This window comes from Ambystoma mexicanum, chromosome 12, assembly GCF_040938575.1.
Source record: "Ambystoma mexicanum isolate Mex_15411 chromosome 12, UKY_AmexF1_1, whole genome shotgun sequence".
In the NCBI taxonomy this organism is placed as follows: Eukaryota; Metazoa; Chordata; class Amphibia; order Caudata; family Ambystomatidae; genus Ambystoma; species Ambystoma mexicanum.
The window spans coordinates 1,030,438,566-1,030,460,450 of NC_090936.1; positions in this window are offsets into that span (position 1 = coordinate 1,030,438,566).

A 21,885-nucleotide genomic window follows, 5' to 3' on the forward strand; every position below is an offset into this window, starting at 1 on the left:
CCTTTGCTTCAGTGAGATGAACCACAGTACTAGCATGTACAGCAGACAGATCCCTAAGACATGTCGTGGCCGCAGGATTCGAAGAACTAGAAGCATCAGGGACCAGCAAGACCTTGGGATGTTGGCCGTAAAGGGCGTAAAAGGGAGAATAACCAGTAGCTGAATGAGCCGCATTATTGTACGTGAACTCAGCAAGCCGTAAAACGGCCAACCAGGAGGTCTGATGTTGCAATATAAGGCAGCGAAGGTACTGCTCCATAGATTGATTCGTCCTTTCCGTCTGCCCATCGGTCTCAGGGTGATAGGCCGAAGAATACCTGGTATCAATGCCCAGTAATTTCGTCAACGACCTCCAGAACCGAGAGGTGAACTGTGATCCTCGATCGGATATAATGACCGAAGGAAGGCCGAATAACACAAACACATGTTCAAAAAACAAGTCCGCCAAGACCGGGGCCGAAGGAATGCCTTTACAAGGAACAAAACGAGCCATTTTTGTGAACGTGTCCACCACTACCCAGATGGAATCAAAGCCTTTCGACTTGGGGAGATCGGTAACGAAATCCATAGTCAACGTATGCCAGGGCCTGGGAGGTACCGGAAGCGGAAGTAACAACCCAACCGGTCGACCCCTTCGATGTTTAGCCTGAGCACATACTGCGCACGAATTGACATAACATTCTACATCTCGCTTCATAGAGGGCCACCAACACCAACGCTTGAGAAGATCTAAAGTGCGCTCTTGACCGGGATGGGCATTAAAGGGAGCATCATGAGACCACTCAAGGGCCAGATTACGAGTGTCAGGTGTGGGAAGGAACAGACGTTCATGTACGAAAGGTAATCCATCAGAATACACTGGGTCCCATTCTCGCAACTGATCGGAATGATTGCTAGTCCAGGATCGGACCGAGTCTAATAATGACAATGAGGGTGTACAAAGACAAATCACATGACTCTTTCCGAGAACAGTGTCAGGGAAGGTTGGCAACTCGACCCCCCCCGGGGAACGTGACAAGGCATCTGCTTTTCCATGGGAAGTGCCAGGACGATGCATAATATGAAAATCAAAAGAGGAAAAGAAAAGATGCCATCGGACCTGTCTGCTATTAATGCACTTCAATGAAGCCAGATCCTGTAAATTCCGATGATCTGAGTATACAGTGATGGGATGTTTGGCCCCCAGAAGATGATGGCGCCAAACACGAAAGGCATCCATGACAGCCAAGAGTTCCTTCTCCGTAACGGTGTAATGAGTCTCAGTACTGGAAAACATACGGGAATGGTATGCCACTGGGTGTAACTTGCCTGTTGTAGGACATGTTTGAGACAGTACTGCACCGAGAGCAAAAGAAGAGGCATCCGCCTCAACTATGAACGGAAGATCAGGATTGGGGTGCTGGAGTACCGGTGCGGTGGTAAAGGCGGTTTTCAATGCCTCAAAAGCCTCCTGATGTTCACTCTGCCACCGATAGGGTACCTGAGGACTGGTCAGAGCCGTGAGCGGGGCAACAATAGTGGAAAAGGAAGAAATGAAACGTCTATAAAAGTTGGCGAATCCCAAAAAGGCCTGCAAGGACTTGAGTGTTTGAGGTACTGGCCATTCTAATACTGCTTTGACCTTAGATTCGTTCATGGATAACGCGCCAGGGGTAATGTGGAAACCCAGAAACTCAACAGATGTTTTATGGAACTGACATTTCTCGGGTTTGGCGAATAAGGAATGTACTTTCAGACGGGATAGTACTTCTCGGACATGCTTTACATGGTCATCAAGACTACGAGAAAAGATTAAGATGTCGTCCAAGTACACAACCATGTATACATCCAGAATATCCCTGAATATGTCATTCATGAATCGTTGGAATGTGGCCGGGGCATTACATAGGCCGAAGGGCATGACTAGATATTCGTACAGGCCGTAACGAGTACAGAAAGCAGTTTTCCACTCGTCTCCCTCACGAACGCGCACTAAATTGTATGCGCCGCGTAGGTCAAGCTTGGTGAAAATAGAAGCATGTGATAAGTGATCTAGAAGTGGTGTGATTAACGGAATTGGATATCTGTCCTTTTTTGTGATAGCGTTAAGACGCCGATAATCCACACAAGGACGTAAATTCCCCTCCTTCTTGGGTACAAAGAATATAGGGCTTGCCGCTGGTGAAGTAGAGGGGCGGATATGTCCCAAACGAAGGGCGTTCTGTACATACTCTTTCAAAGCTAGTTCTTCCGAAGGGGACAAGGAATAGATCCTGCCCGAAGGAATAGTGGAATCAGGGAGTATTTCGATTGGGCAGTCATATGGTCTATGTGGAGGAAGTACCTCGGAAGAGCCACGATCGAAAACTGATTCGAATGCTTTGTACTCAAGTGGAATCCCAGACACCAAGCCCCCAACAGTATGAGAATGCACAATCTCTGGATCGTCAACAGTCAGCGTGAGTTGAGCTAAGGCTCCCAAGGCCCGAGAAGGTGTGTCAGTAGTTTGATGGACCGGGAGACAATAATACTGACAGACCTCGGACTCGAAGAGCACAGTGCCTGACTGCCAATTGATCAGCGGATTGTGTTCACGTAACCATGGAATCCCTAATATGATACCGAATTGAGGTGTGGTAATCAAATCAAAACTTAAGGTCTCTGTGTGTATTTCTTGTATGTTCAACAAGAGAGGTGCAGTCTGGTGTCTAACAGGACCAGAAACTAACGCAGAGCCGTCTACGGCTTGGACATGTTCAGGTCGTGTTTTTACCACTAGAGGTAGGTTGAGGGAATGGGCCAAATCAATGTCTATGTAATTACCAGTAGCACCTGAATCAATGATGATATTGACTGCATGAAGAAGGCCTGTAGAGGGACATAGAGTAGCCTTTACAGAGATGGGTTGAACACGAGCAAAGGCAAGAGGGGTACCCGGAGATGATGACGGAACGCTCGACCTGTTCTCCGGATCTAAGGTCGAGCTGTCCGAAAAACCTGGCTCTTCTTGGGACGTCGAGGACACTCTTTCACGAAATGTCCAGTGGTGCCACAATAAAAGCATGCATTATCCACCCTCCTACGTTCCCTCTCAGATGTTGTAATAGGACTACGTAAACCTCCCACTTGCATAGGTTCTTCTGTACTGGGAGCAGGAGTACTAGCAAGAGTAGGATGGGAAGAGACCCCCAATTCGGCTCTACGCTCCGATCGCCGTGCATCTATCTGCAGGGCGAGATCAACCAATTCCTGATACTGAGTGGGCACAGAAGGGATCACTGCTAAAGCATCTTTCATGGTGTTACTCAACCCCCTATAAAAGACCACCGCCCGCTTGTTTTCTGGCCATGATGTTTCAGCAACTAGTTGATTGAACCGGGTGATGTAGTCTATCAAAGTCCTTCTACCCTGAGTTAATTCTAACAACTCCAAATCCCGAGACTGTGCCTTGTGTCGGGTATCGAATACTCGAGACATTTCCAGAACCAACAGATCAAAGTCATAAAGGACTGGGCTATCACTCTCCAGCAGGGGATTAGCCCAAGCGGCAGCTGTCCCGGCTAAATGGGAAAGGGCGAAAGCGGCTTTAGCAGTGGAAGTAGGAAAGGCCAAAGGTCTGCATAAGAAATGTAACTTGCACTGATTAACATAGGTTCTGAATTTCTTGGGGTCACCTTGATAGCGTTCAGGAGCAGCCAGGGGGGAAGGGGTTGGGAGGACCACCGGAGTTGGGACTGTAGTAGTAGCCAAGGGAGGGGGTGTAGTTGAGGGGCTAGCATCTCCAAACTCATGGTCTGCGGGAAGAGAATGCTGAACACTCTGTATGGAATCTAACCTTTGGTGGATCACCGTGTTCGCGGCGGCCATATCTGCCCTTAATATTGTAATTGCCTGGACTAAGGCAGCTATGGGTTCTTCCGTGGATCCCTGCATCGTCAAAACACGACTAAACGGCTTCTCAGTCTGTTCTGACTTGAGAGTCGTGTAGACCGATGAGACCTCCGTCCCCAAGTGACGCACAGGGGAACTAATAGAAACCCGCTGTGCGACCTTTGAGGCCACAGGTGAGAGATGTCTTCCCAGATCCACGGAACCTCTGGAACACCGATGCTGCTGTCAAAAGGGAACGAGGTTAAGTATCAGGCAATTACAATACAATCAGATAAACAATAGGATCTAAAGAGTCTTACCTATCTGGTGTTGGGGAAACCCAGGTAACCTAGTAGAGAGGTTCGAGACTCAGATGATGCGGCGGTCCCTGGAATAGTAGAACCGCAGGTGAGCGTGGATGTAGGGTTAGCCACCTGTAGGAGAGAGGGCTTGACTTGAATCCCAAGAAGGGAAATGGCGTAGAAGTTCAGCAAGGTATCAAGGGATGATCCAAAGACAAGTCGAGGTGAAGTCCAAAAATCCGGCAACAGGTAAACAGTTCCAAGCAAAGGTACAAAGGGGTGTCCGAAGGAGTCTGAGGTAGAGTTCCGAGATCAAGGTAACAAGGAGCAATTCGTAACGCCAAACAGGGTCTGAAGACAGCTGAGAAGCAATGAGCATTCTGTCTCTCAGACCTTTATACTGTGTGTCTCTGGGTCATGTGACGTCTCTGGGTCATGTGACGTCCACCAAGGTCACGTGAGGAACGCCACACTGGATCACGTGACCGACGTGAAGACGTAACGCCGCCCCTTCTGCTATACGTTCTCCAAGGCAATTGCCAATGCAGAAAGGGTTGCAATCGAGCCCGTACACCAAAGCTGGTACGGTGTTTTCGGTCCTTTGGGTTCACCGAATCACTTGAGCCACGAACCGTGGGAGGAGATGTTGGGGGAATGTGCGCAGTGTTCTGATGTGGAGTGGACTGGTGTGCAGAGGATCGCCTAACAGGTAGAAGTGTTGTTGCCTATGTTAGTTTGTGGATTGTGGTACCTGGCCACGTGTTCGCCTGCATTGTTCTCTTATGTTGTGCAGGATGTCTGAAAGGCCTACACTTTTGTGTGAATAGCAAAAGGCCATAGACCATAGTCCATGCACCCAAGAGCCTAGGCCTTCACCATAGCCACCACAACATAATGCAGCCATGTAGTTTTAAGTCTGCATCTCTCTGAGGGTGGTCACCTTTAAAGAATGGTTGTGGAGGACATTTAGACATGGTATAACAGCAGTAGGGAGCTGATATGCGTACATTACCATATGGTGTAGATTATTGCACATGTTGCACACATTAGGGAGCCACATGTGACCATTTGCATTTGATGTGGTTTTCCTTTAGAACACCCTTCCTATGTTACATTTGTGGTTTGTGGTACGTGGCCACACGTTCGCATTCATGGTTCTATTATGTTGTGGTGGGTGTGGGCAAGGCCTACACTCTTGGGTGCATAGCAAAAGGCCGTAGGCCTTGATGATAGCCACCAAAACATAATGCATCCATGCAAGTTTAACTCTGCATCTCTCCCATGGTGGTGACCTTTAAAGAATGGTTGTGGAGGACATTTTAGACTTGGTAGAACACCCAAAGTGAGGTGATATGCGAACATTACCATATAGTGTAGGTCATTGCACATGATGCACATTAGCAAGCCACATGTGAGAATTTGCATTTGCTATGGTTTGCCCCTCATAAGACCCTTGCTGTAGGAAGTGTTTTAAGATATTGCACTGTGAAAGGAAGTCCTCAGCATCACACATTTAAAATATGGACAATGTACACAGCCACCACATACCGTTCACCACACCCAATGCAACGTTATGCAGCCATGCATGCAAACATGTGGCCAGGGTGAAAGTTGGCAGGCTCAATTGCAGATGGGGAGTTTATTGCACATGACATGAGCATTTAAACATAGGGTGTACTACTGTGTGTTGTGTGTGGTGAGGTCCTAGCGTCTTGATGCATGGTTGGGGCCTTTGAACCGACAACTATGTGGGCTGCTTGCAAGTAGGTTTGACATTGTTACGTTCTGTTCGTGGTTTGTGAGCATTGTATACATTGTTGGTTCTATGGGTGTGGTGATTGTTAGCACATCCTACAGTTTTTAGTCAATGGCTGGAGCTTATGGTGTGAACACTCCTGCAGTGTGTCCAATGAGTGCTGTGTTGAAGTACTGTGTGTAGAGAAGTGGATAGGGTTGAACTGGATATTTTATGTGCTTGGGTAGTGTGCATTGCGCAGATTAATGACAACTGTACTGCACTTTGAAGTATTGGTTCTTTGCACTAACTGCATTGCTTTGGGGAAAAAATATATTGCTACCTCTACTTAGTGGTGATGGGTGTTGCTCTGGGTGAATCTGAATGATGAAAGCGAGGATACTTTTGCAGAACTTTTAACTGGAGGTGCTTTCAAATCACACGAGACGCGTACTGGTACATATGGAGTGCCGTCCAGAAATTATAGTGTTCAATGCAGAGGTCTTGGGTGTGATTGATGCATGCATCTGTGACTATTTGATAGTACGTAATGAGGGAGTGCTGCAAAAACAATAGTAGAAAGGGAAGAAGGACTGTCCCTACTTTACTGAGGCGCGGCCCTCGCTGTAGCTGGGAAAGCGCACATGCCACATTCTGCCATTCTCAGCATGGTGGGCATGTAAATTGAACTGTGGGGATTTTTCATTCAGGTGATGAGGGTGTGCTTCACAGGAAGGGGTGGTACTATTTTTTCCCAATACCCTGTGTAGTGAGGCTAGCAGAGATGGAGAGACGCAAAGTGGTGATTGTGGGTGATACCTTTCTGCAAGATCTGCACAGGTATGCCGTGCAAAGAGGCATTGCTGTTAATTTTGAGTTGGAAGGTGTAGAGGCTTTCTGGAGCACTCTTTATGAGTGCAGTGTTGGCGGTATGGTTGATCTTTGATGATGTGTGGCCTCTGTCGGTACTGTTGATGTTGTTGTGTTGCATTATGGAGGTACATGTCATGTGGATGTTTGCTCTGTCACCTAAAGAAGTTGATGAAAGCAGTGATGCAGATTTCTCCCACTGCCAAGGTGGTTTTCTCAAGCATACCACCAAGAGGAGCATGGGACCATGCAGGTGTAATTTGTCCCCAGCCAGAGGTCAGAAGGTGTCTTCTAAACAGAAGCATGTGTCACTTTATGTGCACTGCTGGGATGTTCTCAACCAACTATGACATCATTAATGAGCAGAATTTGCACTGGTTCCATGCAAATGGCATTTCTTTGACCGAAATTGGAAATGCTGTGTTGTTTTACATTGTGCAAGAAGTGTTAAAGAGAATCCTGTAAAGGAGGAAAAAGAAACAGAAAATGAGATAAAGAGCAAAAACAAACGAGGTTCTGTGCAAAGCATGTAAAAAAAAAAAAGAAAAAAAGGCTCTTTTCTTCAGAGCCACCACTACAGATGAAATCCCTTACCCTGGTTGACATGTATTCCCCCTCTCCTGGTGCTGTGGATGAATCTGGAGCCAGAATTCATGGATAGTTTCTACTGGAGGTGCTTGCGAATCCCCCAAGACTTGCACTCTGAGTGTATAATGGTACATATGGAGTGCTGTATAGAAATGATAGTGTTGGGTGCAGAGGTCTTGCCTATGATTGGTGGATGCGTGTGTGACTATTTACCAGTACCCAATGAGGTAGTGCTGGACAAAAAATAGTGGACAGGGAAGAAGGACTGCTCCTGCTTTACTGGAGCGTGGCCCCCGCGGTACTTGGGGAAGCGCAGGTGCCACAGTCTGTGCTTCTCACCACGCTGGTCAATGGAAATGGGACTGTGGGATTATCTAATCAGGTACTGAGGGTGTCGTTCACAGGAAGGGGCGGTAATACTATTTTTCATTACTCTGCATGGTGAGGCGGTCTGACATGGAGAAACGCATTGTGTTTATTTTGGGTGATGGCTTTGTGATAGATCGGCACAAGTAGGCCCTGGAAAGACACAGTGAGGGCGATTTCGGTTTGGAAGGAGTAGACACATTCGGGGTGCGCTCTCCATGTCCTCAGTTTCAGTGGTACGCTTGACCTTTGCAGACAAGTGGCCAGTTTTGCTATAGTTCCAGTAGTCGTTGTGCATTATGGTGGCATGCATATGGGTAACATGGCTTGTTCATGTTTGTTCCATCAAATGAAGAGGTTGATGAATGCAGTCAAGAAGCTTTTTCCCACTGCCCAGGTGGTTTTCTCAACCATACCACCAAGAAGAGTATGGGACTGACCTAATGTATGTTGTTCCCAGCCAGAGGCTGGAGTGGGTGTCATCAACAGAAGCATGTGTGAATAAAATAAAGGTGTTTCTCTGGAAGCATAAAAAAAGGCTCTTTTCAGAGCCAAAAGACGAAATCCCCTACCCTGTTTGCAATTTATTCCCCCATGCCCGCACACAGCACGAAAGCCACATCCAGGGATTTTGAGGATGGCGGGCATGAAATAGGACTGTGGAGGCTAAGGGATTGCACTATAACATTTCGGGGTGTGGTATCTATGCAGAGGAATGTGATACAGAACTGATAGTGTTACATGGAGAGCTCTACAATGTAATTGGTGCATGCGTGTGTGACTATTTACCAGTACCGAATGAGGGGGTGCTGAAAAGAAGATAGTGGAAAGGGAAGATGGACTGTTCCTGCTTTATTGGGGTGCAGCCCTTGCAGTACTTGGGGATGTGCACGTGCCACATACTACTGATTTCAGCATGCTGCCCATGGGAATGAAATAGTGGGGATATCGGTACTGATGGTGTGGTTCACAGGAAAGGATGTTAATACTTTTCTCCATTATTGTGCATAGTAAGCCGGGCTGACATGGTTGACAACTTGCAAAGCTAATGGAGCATAGAAGAAGAAATTGTTCCAAAATCAATTACAGCTCAAAGCTATGTGGGCCGCTACTCTGTTCTGTAAAGCTACAAACAGAATGTGAAGCAGTTCTGGGGTGTGACCTTTTGTAGGGCTGATGTGGAGACCTTGCAGCCGGCAAAGAGGCCTACTTACATGTGCAATGGCACATTGTGGTGTTTGTAAGCAAGTCATTTCCCAATAACACTCTGTAGATTGCAGAACATTGAACTTTTCCACTGTCTATGGGTCCAGATCATATCCGCGACATAAGGGCCCATGCACAGCGTGGGTGCGGTCACACGGTAATGTCGCAAATGTTCTCGATTGGGACGGCTGTTCGCAGGACACGTTTTGGGTGGAATACTTTGTGCGCATTTGCATAGGTGTCCTATGTGCACCATTGGGATCTCTGGACTGATTAATCGTGCGGCAAACGTGCGCCAACCATTTTGGGACACGCTTTGTGTTTGTAGGGTATAGCTGGTGGGATGTTTCTGTGTACAGCTACCTGTAGGACATGGTTGGGTGCCTCAAATTATTTAAAGTATGTCACAAGTTTCTTCAGATATGCTGGACAGAGGCGGTGTTACCAGGAAAAAAAGGAAGAGATACACATGTGCGTACTTGTGCAACGGACAAACATCCACTCCCACAACTAGTTGTATGTGGTTCACAAGATGCGGACATGCGGTTCGTACTGGCGTGGTACAGATGCCTCCATTGTGATTGTGGATAGGCCGAGCAGATGCGGTGTCCACAGGACACCTCCCTTTTGCTTAATTGCAGTCATTCCCTCCAGTACTGTGCACCACTGAGTCATAAGGTGATTTTAAAAACAAAGGAAAAGTCACATATATACTCAGGAACAATTTACATATCAACCTTCATTTGCACACTTTCATGAATACTATTAGGAAAGGGAAGGGGTAGGAGAAGTAGATCAATATTATGGGGAATTGGGGATTTGTACATGTTGGTCGTGAGGGGAGGAAGAGCTTGAGGTATCATCGTAACGTCTTTTATCGTGCAGATTTTGAGGGGATGGCGGGCTATGAAATGGGGAAGGGGTACACGTGCAGGTCGGTCAGTGGTATTTTATTTAGTGCATAATATGTCCTTGTACGTAATATTTTAAGGCTGGGAAATTGTTCACCAATTCTTCCATTTTGGCTTCCAGGCTGTCCAGTTTGCTATTTACAGAGTTTCTTTCCTTTCCTGCATCTGTATGTTGTTGTGGAAGGGGTGCTGCTTGTGCTGCATTGCTTTCCTTTCCAATATGTTCTGTCTGTTAGGTGTACATGAAGCAATAGATATTAAATATTTCACATTTCAGACTGCGGTGCGTACCAATGGGGTTACTATCATAAGTGATTTAATCATGAGGGAAATTATTTTTCAACCACTCTAAGGTGCTTGCCATTGCTGCATACAAAAAGAAACGTTATGCTTATCTACCATTCTATACTGCACCACCTATGGAATTATCAGACAAACTTTAGTGTGCTTACTACGTTGTAGTGACTTCAGTGATGTCATCAATGACATTTGTGATGCCATCGTTCATGTCATGAGTGTTAGTCTTAGCATTGCACAGTTGCTTAGCTTACCATAACTAGCAAATTTCTGGGGTTTTCCGGTTTTTCATGTAACCATAATATGGATAGGTTGGTATTACTACAGAGTAACTGCAATGTCCCTTTAAAAAACGTTTTGCACAGAATTTGATAGGATTTTTTTAGGGCAACTGAACCATAACGTCCCTTTAACAACGTTTGTTTCTGAATTTAAAAGATTGTTTAGTAGGGCAACTAAACCATAACGTCCCTGAAACAACATTTTTTCACTGAATTTGGTAGGTCTTTAGTAGTGCAACTTAACCATAACGCCCCTTTAAAAATGTTTTTTACTGAAATATATATATATATATATATATATATATATATATATATATATATATATATATATATATATATATATATATATATATATATATATATCCAAGTGAGATGCCTGCTAGGGTAACACACAGTTTTCCACTCGTATTAAGGATTTTTTTTATATAAAAATGAAGCTGGTCCAGTCACATCATAGAGGCACCCGCAAGGGCAACACACAGTCTCTATTTTAAATCAAATGTTGAATTCTAGGTGGTTTATTAATACCACAGAGGCACCTGCAAGGGTAACACACAGTCTCTAATTCCAACTTATGATTTATCCTCTGATCTGCAATATTCACATTAAGAGCACATAGCACTTAAATGTTTAGCAGTCCAACTGTGTAATAATAAGCCACTGTGCACTTTAATATAGCCATACAGACATATGGCTTTCAGGGGTCATCATGATGTCATGATTAGCACCAAGCATTTCATTATACCCACTTGGGATCCCCACTTGGGATAATGAAATTCAATGTATATTATAACACATGCAGTCCAACTGTTTTTTATAGCACATAGCACTTCAGTATATAACCTCTCTGTAATAATAAGGCACTGTGCACTTTAACATAGCTACACAAACAAATGGCTCCTAGGGGTCATTATGATGTCATTATCAGCACTAAGCACTTTTGTTATACTCACTTGGGATAATGAAATTCAATGAATATTACAAAACATGCAAAGAAATGACTTTCTCTTTTGTTGCGTACTAATAGACATCTTAATAGAACGAAAGCATTGTCATCAATTAAATACAACATTGCTATCAAAAGCACTGAGCACTTTAGTATAAATCCATTGTGATAATGACGCGCTGTGAAAATAATGGGACATGCACAAAATGTATTTGTTATCTGCATTGTTTATATGTCAAGCATTCAAATAGAATGAAAGCATTGTTTAAAGACATTTTAATGTGGCCGCCTGTTTCTATAGAAAGAGTTGGACACTACACCAACACATAAGTGTGCTAACAAGTGAAGACGGATTTATACTACCTGTCTATAATAATGCAGTCCTCTCTCCATGACACACACCAGACGAAGCCCGAGTAGGGTGAAACGCGTCGTTCTTACCTGTAAAATGGTGCTGCTGCCTTCCTTGTCCACATACCCTTTTCACCAATAAAGGACTTTCTGGCTGCACAGGAAATACGGTCTGTGTGTGGATTTATGGAGTTTTTCAAGACAATTATAGCCAGAGTGCCGTTGCGCTCGGGAGTGGATTCTGGTCTTTCCCTCTTTTTTTGTTTAATATATATATACACCTTGACCTTGCTTTGAAGCTAAGCAGCGTCAGTCCAGGTTACTGCCTTGAGGGGGAATCCCAGATGCCTATTGCGTAAACCCCCAATGTCACTGTACCTGTCAAGATATATTTGTTTTTACTTTTTTTTTCTATAGCCCTGGGTACGAACCACAGATAACCTTGGCTATCTTTGGTTATTTTATATTGTATACTTAGCTGCAGTTATCTGTAGTTTATTATAGACATGAATATCAGCAAAACGGCCAGAAAGTAAAAGCGTTCTTGCACCCCCAGGCCCTCACCAAGTGCTCCCATCATCTGTGCCATCTCCCCCCAATTTCCAGATGGTCTTCTTACCTCCCCTGCCCCCTCGCTGTCCTCCCCACCACAGCACACGCTGTTTCTGTGGCGCAGTTTGCTTTGAGATGTCGGCTATTCAAAGTTATAGCTGAGGTTACAGAAAAGATTTGTGTTGCAGACGCAGTCCTTAGACCCCATTCAGCTCTCAAATTTCACTTTTTGACCTCTATCCAGTCCCTACCTCTAGACTAATGACATTTGCAATTATTTTGATTTGCAAATGATTTTTTCCCTACTTTTAGTTTTCGGATATCCATGGCTATAGCCACGGCTATCTCTCGCATTGAGGAAAAAAAGATGCTAGTCGTTGCATTTCTAAAGAAACCCGGTTTTGGTAAATTTCCTGAGATATAAACATCTTTTTCTGAGAAGCGGGGACCCTCTTTGCCATCAAATATTTAAAAAATGACTGCACAAAATAACCCCAAACCACAAAAAGCCTCTTTTAATCGCTTCATGCCCAAGTTGTTTTGGACCTGGTCCAAATCCGTCCAGTTGTTTGGGCTGTGCAGTTTGGCAAATATGTACCTTGTTTGTCCATGGGTAAATGAATGGGAAGTAGGCCACAACTTTGCAAAACATATTTTGGGTCTTCATAATAATTATTTTATTTTTTAATTACTCTTTACCAAACGTAAACCCATAAACACTATCAAAACGTCGTCAAATTCAGTTACTCTAATCAAAATGTATTCACTATAGAATTTTAAGAGGATCCTATGAGAGTCTGACACACCTTATCTATACGGCGTCTATTGCTGCCCTATATTACAAAACACCAATAAAGTTAAGGTCATTTTAGAAATCCTTGAAAAAATCCCTTTCACCTGAAATGTGAAAGTACGATAGTCTATTTGAGACAAGCCACACAATTCACAACACCACCTATTAGCCATCACTGGAATGTCACCTCCAATTATGAGCCACATAAGCAAGGCATTGTGGGTATGAAAACTAGCCCAAATGCAATCTGTTTTCCATTTTCTCAAAGACATTGGGCTTCATTACAAGTATGGTGGTCTGGAAATAAGGGTGTCGGCAGCAACGTACCGGTACCCTTTCCAGACTGCCTTACCATGAGAATGCCAGTAGGGGCACGGATCCCCGGGTAGGCCTGACCCTTTAGGAGTTCAGGTGCTTCAGTGTCCCCATTCCCATGGAGTCCCATGGGTCTCCATGAGAATGGTAATTTACTGTTCTGCCACCACTTATATCAGGCCGCAGGATCAGTGTTATGGGGTTGGCGGCAACCTGCTGGTAGCACCAGCAAGTTCCCACCAACCTTGTAATGAGGCCCATTGTCTTTGAGAGCAGTGTTATTTTAAACATAGCTTAATCAGCCAAAGACCCCGATTTGGCAACAAAGGTCAAAACAACTGCATACCTGGTATCACTCCTATTAGGGAACATCAGTGCAGTATAGTCTTGACAGCCTTATAGTTTGCATTTGGACATGTATACAAAACACCAATATAGTTATAGTGGGTTTAAAAAGGCTATAAAAAACATTCACCTGAAAAATGAAAGTAAGACAGTCCATTTCAGCCAAGGCACCCATTCCACAATGCCACTTGGTAGCCATCACTGGAAGTTCAACGCCAGTTATGATCCACATCAGCAAGGCATTGTTGTTATGCAAATCAGCCCAAATTGAAGCCTCTTGCTCCAGGAAAATGTCTTTGTCCTAAAGTGCAGTGCTACTTTATACATGACTTAATCAACACAACAAACATGTGTTTAAAATGTTGCTTGAAAAAAAAAACCTCTCACCTGAAATGTAGAAGTAGATTAGTTCATTTGAACCAACTCATACATTCCAATATGCCACCTATTAGCCATTGCTGGAAGTACACCTCCAGTTCTCAGCCACATCAGCACGACATTATGGGTGTGCAAATTCACCCAAATGCAAGCCTCCCCCTCCAGGAAATTGTATTTGCCTTACAGTGCAATCTTACTTTATATATAGCTCAATCAACCCATGAAAGACATTTTGCAAAGCTGGTAAGAAAACTACATTGCATTTGAATAAAGTAGCTAGACTCAATAAGATTCTCCAACATTTCCGTTAGCATTTTCTACTTTGTGAATGGAAATAATGGACAATTGTATGCTAGAGAAACAGAAAAAAAGACAGTAACTATTTTCTGACATATACACTATCAGACATTAAGGATTAGAATCCATGGACCTTCATAACTATCCATGGGCTGCGCAGTCCCCTTTCCTGGCCAGGCATCATTGAAAGACTTGGATGGCACGTGCACACCATCACTCAGGACCCACCTTCTACCCATGTCTGGAAAACTCCCTCATTGCCTGCTTTCAAAAAGTCACACATCCATCCACATATCATTTGCACAAACTCTCCATCTAACCCTATCAACATATTAAACTTAAACACACCAACTGCCACTTAACAATGTTCAGAATATTTTGTATCTGCATTTCCGTTACTTATACAAAACAATTGTACACAGTGCTGCTATAAACGAACATATCATTTTGCAGTAAGAAAAGTGCATGAATGGAAGGGGAAGTAGGGATGGGCAAGTGCTGATAGAAGCCCTAGAGGGAAGTGCCTATAGATGCCAGGTTTGAAGCCAGTGGCTATGTGCTGGGGTGGAGGAGTCCCAAGGGTAGCAGCCAGGTGGTAGACCCAAAATTCGAGTGCTGAAGGGGGGGGGGGACTGGTGTCGACTAGGTAAAGGGCGTGGAGCCTGTGAGGTTCATGATGGACCATGCCACCAGTCTCAGTGGAAGTGTTAGGAGTTAGCAGGGACGTTACAGAGGTAAAGAGGAAGACACAAGCAGTGTTTTCACAAATGTTTGGAACTTAAGAAAGTCCAGCTCAAGTGTTAGAGGATCAGGGATTATGAGGGTAGAGGGCCCAAGGAGGGTGGGTAGAGGGTAGGAGGGAATCAGGGCACAGGTGTCCCAATAAGAAGTATCTCCATCTTACTCGCATTGAGACAGAGCTCGTTAGCCACACACAATGCCTGGATGGCAGTCAGACAATCAGTGATGGAATACGGGCAGCAGAAAGAAGTACAGGGAGGTTTCAAGGAAACTCTGTGTCATCTGCATAACACTGGAAATAAGGAAAGAGGAGGAGATCCAATGAGCCAGAGGGATGAGATTGATATTGAAGAGCCACGTCAATGTGATAGAACCCTGGGGGATGCTGCAGGTAGAGAGTGAGGTGGTGGAGGATAAACAGCACAGTTGCTGCTAGAAAGGTCCACCAGTCCAGTGCCTGGTCCGTGATGCCAAAGGTATCATGTAGCCATTTATTGAGGATAGAATGGTTGACTGTGTTAAAGGCAGAGGAGACATCAAGCAGCACTCTCCTCAATTGTACTACAATCATAAATACCATATACATTTCAATTATATTATTTCACCATATTACAAATATGATATATTCCCCCTATAGTACGTTTAAAATACACATATTAATATAGTGTATCTAGATAGTGGCCAGATTCTTGGGGGCACGGCCTACAGCCATGCCACCGAGAATCTGGCCACTGGCCACAACCACCACAATAGAATTAAACCAAATAACAAATATGTATAATACACCTTAACATAACAAGACACTCCCAGATCTCCCATTTGCCCCCAAACACAATAACATGCATGAACAGAAAAAATAACAGCAGACACAGCAGCACCTGCAGAGTTTTTTTAACCTATAAAAATAGCTCCATATCAGCTTTTTTCCACTCAGCCACCCTTTCCAAGTCCTCTTTCATCCACAAAATAACCACAGGTATATTTTCTGACTTCTTTGTTTCACTGCCCTGTATGTGGAAAAAGGCTGTGATCCACCCATCAATATGGCGGCTGTTTCCAAAATTATGATGCACCTCACATTTTGAAACATCCAATCATCATGAGCCTCTCTGCAAACTTTGGTGACCATTCATCAAACAGCGCCAAGTTTTTAAGCGGCCCAAAAAGTATACTTTCTATAAGTTAAGCAACTTAACCAATGATATTATTACCATTCATTACATAAACATTTCTCATAAGCGAATATCACCATGTCCTATATTGACAGAAATGTCAAACACACTTGGGTGGCTAGAAGACAACTTTTCCAAAAAAGAAAGGATTGAAGATTAGGGGGCGATTCATTGAACAATTGGGCGCCGAAATCTGGTGAGCAAATGTGAAAAATCCAGCGCACGCATGCGATTCGCACGCAAGTGATTCATGGAAGTCTCTGCGCGTGTTTTTTGTGGGATCTGTGCCTAATCCGTGCCTACCTTACACGTCACGACGACATCCTGAATGCAATGTGCGATGCGCTCAGCGAAAGCGCACAACGTGTAGCGCACACACCAAAAAGGGGGCGGAACACACAGAATGTGGAACAACGCGTGAAAATGAGGGCGTAACTGGGGAAGTACTGCTGGGAAATACATGGAACGCCCACATGCTCGCGAACAACACGTATTCATGGTATAGAATAGGGAAAACCCGCGCACACCAAAAGACACGCACAGGCGTAAACACGTCTGCCACACGTAAGCAGGCAGAAGCACCCCAGCGTAGTATAAAAGTCTGCGCAAACAACAAACACGTATATACAGCTATGATGAATGTCCCATTTCTCGCAGCAGTGATCGTGTGACACCACAGGAGGAAGAGAATAGCCAGCGCCTGCATTCTTTTGCCCAGGACCAGCCTTTTTGGGATGCCTGATGACCAGGTCTATGGCAGACATAGGTTTATACCTCATATCACCCTAGACCTGGTCACTGAGTGGGAGGATGTCCTCACATCACCCACCTTGTGCTCCCAAGCACTGAGCCCCTTGGAAAAGGTGCTCAATGTCCTGCATTTTTTGGCCACTGGGTCATTTCAACAGACAACTGCCATAGTTGGGGGTGTCTCACAGGCCACGCAGTCACACTGCCTACACCAAGTGTTGGCAATAATGACTGCGTGCCCCTCAGTCCACAGGCACATATACATGCCCAGAATAGCCACAGAAAGGCAGGCCGTGGTCCAGGACCTTTACAGGTGGCACACTTCCCCAAAGTGCTCGGTGCCACAGATTGCACACATGTAGCCCTACATCCACCTAGGGCCACTGAGAACATCTATCGCAACAGCAAGCACTGGCATTCCATGAACATATAGGTTGCATGCAATGCCCCGGGAATCATCACCTCTGTCTATGCAAACTATCCTGGGTCTACCCATGACAGTTTCATATACAGAATGTCTGCCCTGAGCCGGGCCCTGGAAGCTGGGACGCATGGCAACACATGGCTCATTGGTGAGTTCAAATGTCTGTGCACATGCATGCATGTCACACACAGACAAATACACAAACCCAACTAATGACAACCATCATCACCTCCCCAGGAGACAGTGCATACCCTCTGAGCACCCACATGATGACGCCAATACAGAACCCCACCACACCACCCCAGGTAAGATACAATGCGGACCATATTGCAACCATGGCCATAGTGGAGCGCACATTCGGAGTGCTCAAGTCACGCTTACGTTCCCTTGACCGCTCTGGCGGGCAGCTACTATATGCACCCTCAGTAGTGTGCAGGATCATTGTGGCAGAATGTGTCCCGCACAATGTTGCAACATGGCGGGGCGTACCAGTGGACAGGGTGGTGTCCCCACATCTCCAACCACATGCACAGGCGATGCGCGTGGGAGGGTAAAGGGCATGTGGCGGTGCAGCCTGGACCCAGCTTGTGGCCACATTTTTCACCTAAACTCCCACCCCTCGGAGTGCACACATGCCTGGCACATACCAGGTGACAATCGGTGATGACAAAGGGACAGTCAACTGTCACAACCTTACCACCCTGAGAATGTTTCCATGGAAGTGTTACATTGTGTGCATCCCTAGCTACTTAAACATAACCAATCCCGTGTGACCAAAAGGAACACATTCAAGTTGCATATCCCACCACCCCCTACAAAACAGGCCATGGAAATTACTGGTATGCCACCTAAACCCTTCCAACCCCCATAACCGTCGTCGGCCACACCATGACATGGCATGGAACAACAAAAGAGCAAACCAAATGTACAACACATGACAAAATCGTCACAAAGTGCCACATGATAAATGGAAACAGGCCTGAGACAATTACACCTGAAATGGAATCAGATTAAATGACTGACCAACAACCTCCCACACATACAAAGTCATACACAACTCCATGCCACCAGTGGTACCATCAACAAAAGACAGAATGCCTTTTGGCATGCACATTGATCAATCCAAATCCACAAATCCCAAAACCGTGTGCTGTATGTGTGTCCCCTGCAACACACTGCTCAGCACACAGCAGAGTGAGTGGCCTTTGAGTTGGGGATACACCTTGAGCATCATATAAAAAAGGACAAGCAACAAAAATTACTCTGTGACGCATGTACAAAATGGGAAAATTGTAAGTCATCATGCACTGCAGGGACACAGCATGGCAGAGAAGGCAATCTGTGTGCACGTGTGGGCATGGATGGGTGGTTGTATGTGTGGTGGTGCGTTGTGCAAGTGTATGTGTCAGTAGGGACATACACTCAATACATGCACATGAAATGAAGTGACCCTCAGTGTCCTTTACACATCACATGTGAACATTGCCCTTGTGGACCCCCCCCCAGTGTGTTAAACCACACCAATCCCCTGACACCTGAAAAGTAAACCCAACACAGGAACATCAATTGACCAGCAGAACACATCATGTACACAGTACCCCACATTGACAATAACTGACAGTGTCCAATCACTGTAGCCCAAGTGTACCAACTGGACATTGTCACCACATGGCCCCCTCCCTTCATCAGTGTGGTTTTGACAGCTAAAGGGTGTAGTCTACCATCTACAGCATGAAGTGCATCAACCACGTATACAGGCAAGTAATGAAAAAACATCACAATCACCTTAAACAAAAAGCAGAGTTCAAAAATATACTCACCAAAATTGATTGCAGACATGCCGTGGAGAAAATATCCTTAATCCCCAGTAGGGGTGTACACACAAGTAGGACTGCAGACTGGCCACAGATATGACGAAAGTCCAATGCCCCTGTGTAATTTGCTGTCACACCGATCTATCATTGCAAGCCCATGGAAAGGGGAAGCAGGAGTGGCATATGTGTCAGGACCCCAAGCCACAAACACATAAACGAGACAAGCTTGTATGGGCCCATCTAGAACACACAGTGGATGTTTTCAAATGCCACAAAGCACCACACTGTCACATGAATGCAAAATGGACAAACAATAATATGTTTTTTAAATGGCCAAATACGGCGCTGGTGGAGGGAGGGGCACCCAGGAGGGGGGGGTACAGGGTGCACATCAACACCCACATGGAATGATGTTGAGATAATAAAAAAAAACTCCATGGGCTCAAAGCCTGCATAGCCCCAACCTGTGTGACAGATAAATTGTCGTCCTAGTCACCCTCTGGATGTAAATCAGAAGGTGGATGTGGCACAGTGCCTGACCATGCCTATCCACAGCTTGCCCTCCCCACAACAGCAAGCATGCAGGTCTGGTAAACCCGGTCCTGTGTGGCAATGGCACATAGGACAGCATGCAGCACCTCACATGATTCGCGTGTTTCCCCTTGCAAGGTAGCACGTGTAAGACGGAGTTCTGCCTGCATGGCCTCATATGACATTTGGAGCACCTCCCGGCTTGCACGTAGCTCAGCCGAGATGGGGTTTTCAAGCTGCTCCATCCTCACTTCTGACCGCTGCCTCTGGGACATCGAGAGCACACCCAGAGTAGATCTGAGGGAATGGTGTTCTTCCCTCAGGGCCGCCTTGTGTGCCTCTGCCTGAGCAGCAAGTGCTTCACACAGAGACACCATTTCAGCCCGGTGTGATCGTTTGAGGCCTCCATGCCCAGCCTGAGTGAGTGGCATGTGGGCTGCGTTGCCTGCTGCTGGAGCTCCACCTGCCTATCAATGGGGAGCATAGATTGGGCCACACTTTCCATGCCTTGAGCAATCATCTCAATAGCTGCCCCCTGTTGCTGTGAACTGGCATACACGGCATGCTCCCACTCAGTCCTCTCCGGTGGCGCACAGCCACTGCGTTGCCGGACATTACACCTGTGGGACCCAGGAGCCATGGTCTTTGCTGGATTGGCACTGCCGGTGGCTGCAGGACTGCATCCCTCCATCGACCTGAAGCCCCAGGAACATGAGCAACTGGTGTGGAGTGTGACCATGCGCCCGTAACCACCACAGGCGGATGTTCTAACACTGCCTGGCCCCTCACTGCAGGTGTTGCGGACAGAAGATCATCCACATCAAGATCACTCACCAGCGACAAATCGTCATTATGCACATCCAAATCAACATTGTACTAAGAAGGGTCATTAGAGCTTGACTGATTGCCAGACCTGGACATGACCGTCTGCAGCACAAATGGATTCTCGTGGTCTACCACCCCACTACCACCACTTGTGCCTGGTTGTTGATGTAAAATCAACCCTGTGTCTGGAATGACATCCTTATCCTCTGGCCCCAATGCGTCCTCACCTGTAACGTGAACAAAACATACATGAGAACACATGTCAGCAGCACATAACACACACACACATAGACATCACTACATCCACAGCCAACACTTGAAGCAGACATGTCACACACAACTCAAACTCCGGCATGCATCCAGTGGCATTGATATGCAATGGCATTCCAAAAGCAGAAATGGATGCGTGTAAATTGCAAAGCCTACCCATTTACTGAATGTAGTATATCACCTACATCACACACAACCTCTGGCAGGCACAGATCACAGGCAGAAATGACAGATGTCAACAAAGAGATGACATGTATCATAAGCATGTTTGAACAGCCAAATGGACACATCTGCAAGTGAATCAAAACACACCATGACACAAGTAATATGCACGTAGACATGCAACACTAAATCATCAACACCAATATAGCTTCATCGATCTGCAGCTCAGCTCGTACCGGGCGTCATGGGCCCTGAAGACATAGTTAATGTCCTGAGCAAAGCGAGGGCCTTCAATGAGGTATAAGGGACCATCACGCCCGTACGGACCGAGCTGCCGGTCCATGAAGCTTTCTGAACACCCTTCAGGGCCTGATTCAGCACTTTGTGTAGTGAATGTGCCAAAAAGCATGATTCAGTGCATCAAATCACTACGCCCAGGCTCCACCAGTATTCTCAAGTGGGCCTGGGCGTACTTGTAGTGCACGACAGTGCACCTTCAGGATTGTGCCGGTTTAACATAACGGTCGCAATGCTGAAATCTGAGCAGCAATCATGTAAAATAACGACATATTTGTAATTTAACAAAAATGCTGCTGAGAACACGTGTAAATAAACACTTTCACACACACCAAAGTAAGTAGCTGCAATGCTGCACAACACAACGTTGAAGCTGATTGCACATGTGTATGTGAGAGTGTTAGTATAGCCCGCAGATTGAGCAATCAACTTTGCTAAACATCCGCTAGGGTGTTCTAATACAGAGTACATGTGTCACAGGATGCACCTGTGCTAGTGCGTTTCATAGCAGTGAAGG